Source organism: Aythya fuligula, chromosome 15, assembly GCF_009819795.1.
Source record: "Aythya fuligula isolate bAytFul2 chromosome 15, bAytFul2.pri, whole genome shotgun sequence".
Taxonomy (NCBI): domain Eukaryota; kingdom Metazoa; phylum Chordata; class Aves; order Anseriformes; family Anatidae; genus Aythya; species Aythya fuligula.
Window position 1 is genome coordinate 16005041 of NC_045573.1, and position 11468 is coordinate 16016508.

General features: G+C 40.0%; 1 long non-coding RNA gene across 1 annotated transcript; it reads left to right on the top strand.

The window, feature by feature from the left end:
• The first annotated feature begins 5810 nt into the window (after positions 1-5810).
• LOC116495277 lies at positions 5811-7242 on the top strand. The gene is made up of 2 exons (XR_004253936.1): positions 5811-6056; positions 7109-7242. It is a non-coding gene; the product is annotated as an uncharacterized LOC116495277 (long non-coding RNA).
• Positions 7243-11468: the final 4226 nt, after the last annotated feature.

Here is an 11468-nt window from a genome sequence, read left to right on the forward strand (position 1 = left end):
GTATGCAGTTTTGACTCTGCTGCATAGAATTATGCAATGTCTCAGGTTGGAAGAGACCTCAAAAATCATCTAGTTCCAAACCCCTGCCACCCACCATATCAGGTTTCCCAGGGCCTCAGCTAACCTGGTCTTGAACACCTCCAGGGATGAGCCATCCACAACCTCTCTGGGTAACCTGCTCCAGTGCCTCACCACCCGCTGAGTGAAGATTTTACTCCTAATCTCTAATCTAAATCTCCCTCTTTTAGTTTAAAGCTATTCCTGCTTGTCCTGTCATTATCTGATTGAGAACAGCGTCACTCTATCTTTTTTATAAGCCCCCTTTAAGTACTGAAAAGCCGCAATGAGGTCCCTCTGGAGCCTTCTCTTTGTGTAGACTGAACAGCCCCTGTTCTCTCAGCCTTTTTTGTAGGAGTGTACTCCAGCCCTTTTATTATATTTGTGGCCCTCCTCTGGGTGCATCCTAACTGGCAACATCCTTCTTGTGCTGGGGGCTCCAGACCCAGATACAGTACTCCATGTGGGGCCTCACGAGGGCACAGCAGACATGAGACTGGAAGTCCAGAAGCAAATTTTCCATGGGGTTGCAATATCTGGAAATCTGTTTCTTCTGAAATAACCCATGGCTTTATCAGATCTCACTAGGGACCTTAGTCAGATGTCTTCTGCCTTACCCTGTTTTGGGATGTTGAGAATGGGACCTTTGCCATTATAATATGGCAATATTTAGTATTGCACAAGAGACACAGCCCACAAACTGACATGACTGCAATTCTTTTAGAACCTGCAGGCAACTACACAAAATGTCAAGGACTCATTTAGAGTGAGAAAGATTAAAAAAAAGATAGCATGATAAAATAGATGTAGGCAAGCTTAGTACATATATTTCATTTTACAGTGTTCACTAAATGCATAGCATTAGGATTCATGTGAGATATATTCAGAAAGAAAAATTGCCAGAATATTTTTTCAAACAGAAACAATCTGAGAGGCAGGGGGGGTTCAGAAACTGGAAATGGTGGAGATAACATTGCCTTCCTCGTGTAACAACATCCCCTCCTTCTCTACTACCATGCTGTGCAGTCGTTGTGTCTTGGCACTGCCTTTCAGGAAGATCGTAGGTTTCAGGTCTGTACTTTCCATGAAATGAAATGAACCTGTTCATTTAACTCAGCTTGTTTCCCTGATTTCAAATTCAGTATGGATACAGACACTTCCTGATGGTTTTTGAATGTGGTGGAGGAGGAGAGGTTCACGAGGCTTTCTGTGGTTCCCTGCTTCATGTCACAAAAACGAGCATCAGCATTCACAGAAATATGGATGTGTGTTGTAAAGAGCCTTTGCTCTTGTGGTGTGGCAGGGAACTGGGGGAAGTTATGGACATGTATGGTTGTTTTTATAAATGGAAAATTAGTTAGGGATGTGTTTGGTGCACGAACTTGTTTTGTCTGCCAGGACATGGCTGTTCCCCTAAGTTTTGTAGTGCAGTGTGCTAATGCAGTGCTGTTCCACTCTGAGGAACAGCAGCTTGCATCAGTGACAGTACCAAATCACTCTCTATAGATAGCTCAAACTGTGCTGTAAAATGGCATTACTTGCTCTCCAGGTATTTGTTTTAGGTCACCATTTGTTCTGCTTTTTCCTCCACAGGAGTCATTATTGGCTTTCTTACAATGCATAAAAACCATCAAGAAAACAGTGTTTGTAAGATTACATTAAGGCCTTTAGATTAATGAACAGTTTTATTCAGTGTCCTTTAGAAAAGAATAAGCTAAAATGCCTCCTTGCGTAAGACAATCTGCACCTCAACCAGTGCGGATAGGTAGTTCCTAAGCAGGTTCTCCCAGCTCAGATCTTAGGACTTCTCCCTCATGTGCCCTGTGCTCTGTGTGCTTTCTTCGTGCTTTTCAAAGGGATACATAAGTATGATGCAGCAGCAAAATGGGTTGAAAAGCTTTGTATAAGGAATAAAGGTTAATTATCAAGGTAGACTTTCTCCCATGTAAGTGTTGGAGAGAGAGACCAACTCTGTTTCAAATTTAACAACAAATATCTCTCAGCAGATTTTTTTTCCTCCTTTTTATTTCCCTTCCTCTTTCACATTTTCTTTTGTGGTGCAAGAATGTGCAAAATAGGCTTCTCACTACTGGTAGGCAAAGCTTTTGGTGGTCAGAAGCTATTCTAGTCCTCTGAATCATGCTTTTTTTCAGGTTTAAGTAAAGAACACAATTTCTCAGGGTGTTGTTTAAACCTTCAGGCTACATAGCAGTGTTCTCTTTGTTGTATCTGAGATCTTCCACTTTTTCTTTTCCTTCCTTTGTCTTCTGTGCTCAGATTGTTCTTTGCTATCACATCTTCCCATTTATTAATTCCTCCACATGTACCTATTTATCAGTCTAGTCCCCACAGCACCTCAGTCACAGTGGTTTGTGTTTGTCCTCCTGTGCCTGTGGAAAGGGTCTCAGCCAAAAGAGATGGGAGGGGTTCTGCTGGGAAATGGAAATGCTGTTTGTAATAGTGTGAGAGAATGGATTTCTGTGGGCGTGCTCCATGTATCATTTTAAAAGTGTCTGTCCCAGATAGCTATCTGTCAGACAGTACAGCAGCTAGTAAAATATCTGCAGTAACTTCTATGGAAAAGTTATCAAAATTACTTGTCATGGTCACGTTAGGAAGTTAAAATGTGTAGGCTGAAATGTACCCCCAAACTAATCCTTAAACACTGACAAACCCGAACAGTTCACATACTTGTTAATTGCTTATCATTTCTTCCTCAGAGAGGATACAATTAATATATAAAAGGTGAGCATGTTAAGGTCTAACCAAACCACTGATATTTTAAGACTGGAAATAAAAATAGGAAAAAATACAAAAACTTAAAGCTTTATTCCATGTCCTTCCTACACGTTACCTGCATTAAATGCATTAGCTGCCTTTGCAGACTGGTGATGTCTTTGGAAATGGTCTGACTGCTTTTAAAGGCAGAAAGGACGAGGCCAAGAAAAGCAGGTACTGCCTGCCTCCCCACTCCCTGTTCCTGGCTGGACAGTCCCAGAGCTTGGCTTTCTTCCCTAGGCAGTTCAACCCTAGCCCTGCACTTCTGCACAAGACTGTGAGTGCCCATCTACATTCAGGCAGTCAGGCACCTCACCTGGCTACTGTGGGTCTCTGTGCCCCATTATAGGTCCTGCCCTCAGCTCCTAGTCCCACAATGTCCCTCCTTCTCCTTTCCTCCTCCTTATAGGACCCTTTCTAATTCTCCTATCTCTGTCTTAGCAAGTGTTTGTTGTTGTTTTGTTAGGTTTTGTTTTTTCTTCCATCTTCCAGCAAGATGCTTCATCAGAATGTGATAGATGTTAGCTGGATGATCTCTGAGCTCTAATGATCCCTTGTGACCCATGCCGTGACCAACCAGGCCAGCCATTCCAGCGCATGTGGTGACTCCTATAGAGACAAACTTATACCATTGTTCAGAATTTATAAGCCATAGGGATAGATACATCTAGCGACTCATACATATGTAGCCTGAAACCAAAGCTGTGCTCGCTGTACTTTGAAAGCACCTTTCTTGCAAGCAGTGACTTTGGTTTATTAAGAAGATAATGCAGCATTTAACGAAGTTCATGTTGGACTGGCCACTGCGTTGGTTTCTTTATTTTCTATCTCAGAGCCAGAATAATACTGCCTCGGAGCCATGCAGTCCACCACAGACGTTTCATCATGAGATATTTTTTTCCAGGGCTTCTTGGCATAGCAACATAATGTTCCAAAAGGCTTGGTCACCATCATATTTTTATGAGCCAGAGTTATACAATGCTATGTTAAATACTTCAGAAAAAATTAGAAGTTAATTCAGTGGCACCGATCATTACCTTATTCTGGTATGTGATTAAAGAGATGCTGTCAGAGTGGGTAGCACAAAAAATAACTTAGTTTGACAAGTATTTCAATTAGCAGCTCTTTTCTTGGATATTCTACTCCTGCTTCTTTGACTTCTAATTCCTGAGACAAAACACAAGATTAACTCACAACAGATTTCTTCTTGGTCTTATTTCAGTCAGACCTTCAGAAAGATGCAAACTGCCTGATGGTGATGCATCAGAAAATGAGATTCACAGGTAGTTGTTTGCCTCTTAATTTTCGTTTTATGTTTAAATGACTGCTGCCATTTCTGCCATGCTGGAGGTCTGCTTTCGCATGAAGCTCACAGAGCTGGATCCTTTGCAATGACATCTTCTCAGGTCCTGCTTTCCATTTCAACTGGCAGCAAGTGACTCCTGCTGGCCCAGCATGCAGAAAAAGAGCAGATGAAAATGCAGCGAGTGGCACTGGGTGTAGATGTTATTTCTGCCTCTTTTTTGTTTGTTTGTTTGTTTCCATTTTCTCAGTGTCTCCACTTCTGGAGTAAAGTGAACAGTTACATCACTGCTGGAAACTGTTATGACTCAGACAAGGATCCATAGGAGAAACTAAAGTAACCAGGAGAAGAAATTAGTCTGCTTATAATAAAAGCTATTAAAACTAGCTAGCCTTTTCATACTGTCTGTCAAAATATGAACATCACAGGCCACAATTGGAGGGAATGAGAAAAGAAGGTGGCTAAAATAGAAAATGCTGAAAAGGTCAAAATTGGATGTTTACATGGAGGGTATATGACACATTCAGACTTCTAAAGCTCATGCTTGTTGGAGGCAAGTGCAATACAAAAAAGCTGAGAGGAATTTGTTATTCACTCTCATGCTGCCTGTAATTGTGATGGGAATCATCCATGACAGTGAGCTAAAACTCTTTTTCTGCAGTCTTGTTTTGATTGTAATCTTGCTCTCTGCTTTGAATGCTATAAGGAATTCATGTGCACAGAGGAGCAGGATGAGAAGGAAATCCTTGTTCTGAGAGGAAAACTCAGAGCACCATAGACAACACTGTCAGTGCAGACTTCCTTTTCTTGTTTGTAAATATAGAAAAGCTGAGCTTGGGTCTTCTTCTGATATACTGTCTGAATTTAAAATAAAATAAAATAAAAGCTGTGGTAATCATAGAGAGTCACTGCTGGGTAGTCCAGACTCCATCTTATCCTAGAAACAGTCACTAATACTAGTTCTAGTATGGCCATACTTCTGTCATTGATAATATAGCTCTTTTTTTTTTTTTTTCTTCTTCCAGATGATAAGCTTGAGAGGTGTTCTGTAAAGAAAACCGACACTTTGTTAACTATGCAGTTGATGTGCACAGCTCATTTTTTTCAGTGTAAAGGTAGTATTGAATGGTATTAAAGGAGGTAGATTGGACAAGTACGTCTCTTCTGCACTCTTCTGCTACGGCGTATTTGTTTATATATTAAAAAAACAAACAAACAACAAAACCACTTCTTATATCATACTACGTTGCTTGCTCAGATCTGAGAAGCAAGATAAAGTGCTGCTTTCTCCTGTCCCTTACAGATATTGCTGCATGGATGAATTTCTAATGGGTTTGTGGGGAATTATTTTCACTTTTTTTTTTTGATCGATTTTCTAAAGGAGATGTTTCCCAGTGAGGTATGCCTCTGTACCGTGTTCCCAGGGCACAGTGTTGGCAGCAGGGCGTGTGTGAGGAGAGGCCAGGGCTGCCCAGTGCCAGTCCCAACCCATCCCAGCCAGCTCCAGGCTCCGCCGCAGGCCACAGAGTCCCTTGGTGCTGCCAGTAGGAAACTTGTCATTACCCAAATTTGTTTTGATCAGCAATAAATCTCCCTTCACTTGGCACTCTTTAGACTCTTTAGTATAGAGGAGCAGATTGAGAGGAAAGAGACAGATCCTACTGTACACCTTCACAGTGCTACATGGGTGGAGGACAAGGGACAACAGACATAAATTGAAAAAACGAGATATTTCACCTGGGTTCAGTTCTTCAGTGAAGAACTTTTTCACTGTTAGGATAGTAAGGCATTGGAACAAGTTGCCTAAAGAGGGAGGCAGGCTGTGTGGCCTTGGAGGTTTTCAGACCTGGCTGGCTAAAGCCTTGAGTCAGCTAGTCTGAGCTGAGCAGGAAGAGGAGCTGGAGGCTTCCAGTTTGAGGTACTGTACGGCGCATGAAACTAGGAAGGAACTGATTTTTCTTGTTGTTTCTGTTTGTAGTTGTTTTGTTTTTATTTTGTTTTTATTTTTTTTTTTTTTTGTCTTGTCTTCCACTTGCCATGTGTATTTCTATAAAGAAATCTGATCAAATTGCTGGCTAAAATATCATGTGGATTGCATTCAACTGTTTTCAGTAACAGCAACTCTTTTTCCCCATGTCTTTACAAAATTGTGCACAGCATCTTGAGATAGATAAAATAAGAGCTACATGTTATTGTCAAGATTAATGATGTCTGAGGTTCCTTCATTAGGGAGCCGTTTGTTGAACGGGACATTTCACTCTTGTGCTTCTGTCAGTGAGCTCTCATCTGCAACTTCTAAGCTGGGGACCAGAGGGCTGTGCATTTGTCTCACTTGTATCCTCCAAACCCCTGATATAAGAGCATAGTTATTGTACTTTATACGTAAACTTTGAAGTGAAAAGCTCTTGTTTTCTTTTTCTTTTTTTTTTTTTTCACTTTTTTATTTTATTTTATTTTATTCCTACCACTGCTGTTTTACCTCACTTACAAATTATGCACTGCACTGTTTGCCCTCTTGAAATTGTCTGGTTTTTTTGATTCTTATGCTTTCTACTTTTTTTTTTTTTTTTTTTTTTTTTTTTTTTTCCAGCACTGCTTTAGGTCACTTTGTATGGTACATGACTCTGAGTGCTATTTATGGGGTTTGATTTATTGCCTTATTCTCTCAAATCTAGCCATTCTATTTATGTATTTTGTTTTGCTCTCTCAGAACCACATTTTCCCTGCAAAGTTGCCTATGTTGTTTTTGAAAGTCTTTTCTGAAAAAGATGTACCTCACATATAGTCCTCAGTATCTTTTTAAAAGAGAGAAACAATTTAGCTAAGCAAATCTTTGCATTTTTCTTCTTTTCCTATTTTAAATGACATTAAAAGATGACTGTATGCAGTATTCTATTTTCACAATTTATTTCTCTGAGTTCTAAACTGTATGTTGCACAACAATAGATCTGCTCTGTTTTTGTACAACAGATGGCAGGCAGCTTAGATGGGAAAGACTGTCAGAACTGGTCAAGAAGCGTGGGATTTAGCTGCCTACAGGAAGATGTCTAATGGAGCTGGCTAATACAACACAGGACTTGATAGAGACCATGCACCAGATTAAGGCAGGTTGTCTGAAATGGTATTAGACACATATTTAAGAAAAGGAATGTCCCAATTGTGCTGTGTCAGTCTCACTCTCTGAACTAAATTACACAGGTAGAGATTCAAGCTGTCCAAGGAGAAAGGGATCCCAATGTATTTCCTTTCTATGTATCTGCAAACTATGCTTTTCTAGCAATGAGGCTGTGTCATCTGCTGCTGTTCTGTTGTTTGGAGCCTATGTCCACAACTGGGTAACAGCAGATTGGTGAGTCTTTGTGAAGTTCAAGAACTAAAGTGTTAAGGTTAAGGTGGGAGAAATTCCTCTGTTCCTGACCCAAATGTGCTTCAAACTAAGCTGAGGTTTGTGGACCAATCCACCCATATTTTAAGTGCTTGTGATTCCATTGTCTCTAAGGCAGGTGTTTTCATTCAAAGTAGACTTGAATTTCACCCACAGGTAACACACTACTTTGGAAAAGTCTGTTTTAAAAACATAAAAAAACAAAAACAAACAAAAAACAAAACACCACTGTACACTTCCTACGTCTGCTTTAGAATCACACTGAGCATCCTCATTTAGAGTCTAAGATTAAAGTAGAATGAGTTATGAGCACTGTGTAAGATAATGAACCTGTGTAAACTACCTGCCTGAGAGGATATGCGTCCATGTGTTAATAAGGGCAATATGCAGGGACAAACTACTGTGAGTACTTTGTTTCATTTTTTCTGTGCCTTTTTTTTGGGCTCTGATGAGACCTTACCTAGGTCCTGGCTGTGTGGGAGCCAATTCTTCTTCCAAATTTTATGTTGTCATCTTAGCAGGAGGTTGCTCAGTAGGCTGATGTAAATAAATGATTAGGCAAGGTTTTCATGCTTTAGATTGTAGCTATGAGGCTTTACAGTTCTTTGAAATTAGCTTTATACCAGTGTAATTACTTAAGCTTTAGAGACGTTGTGCTTGATTCATGGTTAAAAACAAACCAAAAAAATGGAGACGGGTGGGGAATCAAGACATCTATGTCTTTTGTCATTTGAAAGAGCTTGGAGAATAATGTCAATTCTATTCTAATGTCACCTGCAGACATGCAGTAAGTGCTGTGCTTGCCCTGTCTACCTTGGTGTTAATGATGGAGAGCAGCAGGATGCTGCAGAAAGGGCTGAGGCACAGCTGACCTGCACTCAGAGTGCTGCTGCTGAGGGCAACTTACTTCATCTCTCAGCCCTTGTTTCTCCTCTTACCCTGTGTTCAGATGATAAACTTAAAGACAGGACAGCCTAATTCTAAAGTAAAGGCAAAACATCTAGCCCAGAGGGACCCTGACTGTGTTCAAGATTAAGTTGTACTGCAGCACAAAATGCAGTTGTGGGACAAACACTGCTGGTTTTCGTGCTCTGTTGTGGCTTGCTTTGAATGTTCCCATCTCCAAAGTGCTTTTTGAAGTGTGTGCAAACTGGGGATGCAGTCTCAGAGTGTGGGTTATGTTGGATGTAGCTGAGTGTTTTTTGTTTGTTTTTGTTTTTGCGCCTGGCAAGATATTTAAATCTCACTACCATGTTGTTGTTCTCTCAGTTGTTCATGTATCCGTTTCATTATCCAGCATCAAAAACAGCCTATTGAGCATAGAATTTGTTTCCAAGGGAATTGTTTCCTGGCCTCTAATCAAGTGGATGCTTTTAGTGCTATAATATTGGATTATTCAGTGTTGTCATATGGGTAGTCTGCAATGTTTTTCCATTGTTACAACATCAACATTTCATTAAGCTAAATGTTATTAAACAGTTTCAATTATCTGAGTCTTGCTTCTGCAGGCATTTCTAACACCTCTGTGTTAAAGCTAAACGTTTAATTTATATATTTATCTCTTTTATGTGAAAGAGGAAAGCTTCTTGTTCTAGCCAGGCAGCGGAGAACTGCTGCCAAAATATGCCAGAAAGGTTACCCTAAAGTGTTCATAGTAACTCCCTTAGTAGAACTGCTGATTTACCATACCTGTGGTATGGTTTGCAATTTAGATAAAACTAATGGTAAACATAGCAACTTGAAAGAACAGTATAGCACGATGTCTCACAGAATACCTCTGGGCAAAACAACCTGTTTAGGAAAAAAAGATTGAATAGGTTTTTGAATGATAGAAAAGTTACTGGCTGGAGTTTAGATCAGATGATTTCTTACAGGTGTTTGACACAACTAGCACAGGCACTGCAGCAGTTAGGAAGAGGAAGGAGGCAGTAAGGACTCTTCACTTGCATGTGGATTTTTGTATGCATGCTTGCATGCTGTCGTGTTTTGCTTGGACAAAGGCATGGTTTCCAGATAAACCATACCTTCCTGGTAGGTCAAGATAGGGATCAGCAGAGAAACAAGGCAGAACCCGTGGCTTTGGAGAGGAGGGGGAAACAGTCTGGCAGCTGTGGCAAGTTGGAGTGGGGCTTTATTACTGTCCCGCTGCTGCCATTGGAATTTCCACAGCCTAGAGAGCATTTGTATGAAAGATCCAATCTTATTTTATAAGTTAAAGCAAACTAGCTAACTCCCAGTTACCCTTCATCAGTTAGTAACCAATTCAGATGTTCTCCTGTTACTCTGATTAATGCTGAGATGTATGCTTTCTGCTATACTGCCAATTCCTTTCCAAATCTCACTCAGACATAGCCTTTGTCTCCTGGCTAGTGATGTCTCTCTGTGTGTCTTCCTTGGTCTGTTGACTTATGCAGCCTGTCCACCTGCACTGAATCAGTGTTTCTGGGAGCCAGCACTGGGTTTCATTCTTATTTGTATTTCAGTACCCCTGGGTACCACGGAGATGAGCATCTAAGTAGAATGTTGCAAAATATCATGTTAGTCTGTATTGCTTTGAAATAATGTATGCAGTTTAAGAATTAAATAACCATTGTCATCTCTGTGATAAAGTTTAAAACTCTTTAGCTGTTTTGCAAGCAGATGAACATACATGAAGACAGAGACTTCTGTAGTGCTCAGAGGATTTAGACACAGTGGTTGGATGTTTTTTAATTGGATTGATTATTCAAACTGCTTAGGTGAGATTAAAAATTTCAAACAGTAGTTATATAAACATTAAATTGAATACTTTGATTTTAATAGTGTTTCAATATAGTAGACACTTTGTCTGTATTTTGCTTCAGCTCCTATGCATCCATATGACTTCAACGCTGCTTATAACTGCCATAACTTTGTACTGTATGTAGGTTTTTGTTTTGTAAACAGTAAGTTAAACTTTCACAAAAGGAAGTTAAATCCTAAATATGTCCTGACAGCTCTATTAATCATATAAAAGCCATGATTTTTGTTGATGCATCTTCACAGAGAATTTTATGCATAAAGAATTGCCTGTTTTAATTTGAATACTCTTCACAGAAGAAAAACAGATCATTGAGAATAAAAGCCTGGAAAATGCAGCGAAGCTGTGCTGATGGACCAGAGCAGCCAGGCCACTGACAATCAAGGAAAGCAGCAGCAGGTTATCAGAATATTCCCAGGTAATTTACTGCACTGCAGGCATTGTAATGAGTTCCCCAGCAGAAATGGGATAAGCTGCTAAGCAGGCATACCACTGAAAATGCAAAACTGGTTCTAAAGTCAAGTAGACATTGTCATGTAAGTAGAAATCTGCTTCTTATCCCTGTACAGATTTCAAAATGAATAATAACAAAGATAAAAAAAGGGTCAGGAAAGAAAGTGATGCCGTGTTTCTTTGTTCTGTGTCTTAAAGGGAGAACTGATTGACACAAGGTCTATGCTTAGCTTCCAGGTTGCTAAAAGATGTTTGCGTAAGGGAAGTGCAGCTGTCATGCTATGTTCTCTCACATCGTGATCTTCCTTCATTTCTCAGTAGACATGTGTATCTTACATAGCAGGTGGTGTACAACCTGCAGAACAATCCATGCCTATTATGGACAAAGTGACCTAGTCAGATGTGCCCACTGAAATTAGCATTATAGGAAGACCATGGAGCTTGGTTCATGCTGTGTTAAAATTGTGTTGATGACATTGACAAATGTGTGTTGAAAGACCAGTGTGTTTAAAATGAATATTTTTGTTGGCTTCACAGGAACTGTGAAGTTATAGCATTACACATACCTGGCTGCTACTGACTAATTTCCAGGTTTTCAAACTATACTATAAATACAAGAGTATTCTTCAGTTTTGGTGACTATATTTTATCTAACTTGAGAACTTTCCTTATAATCTCTGGAGGTTTAGAATGCCTTCCCCAAAAATGGCTCT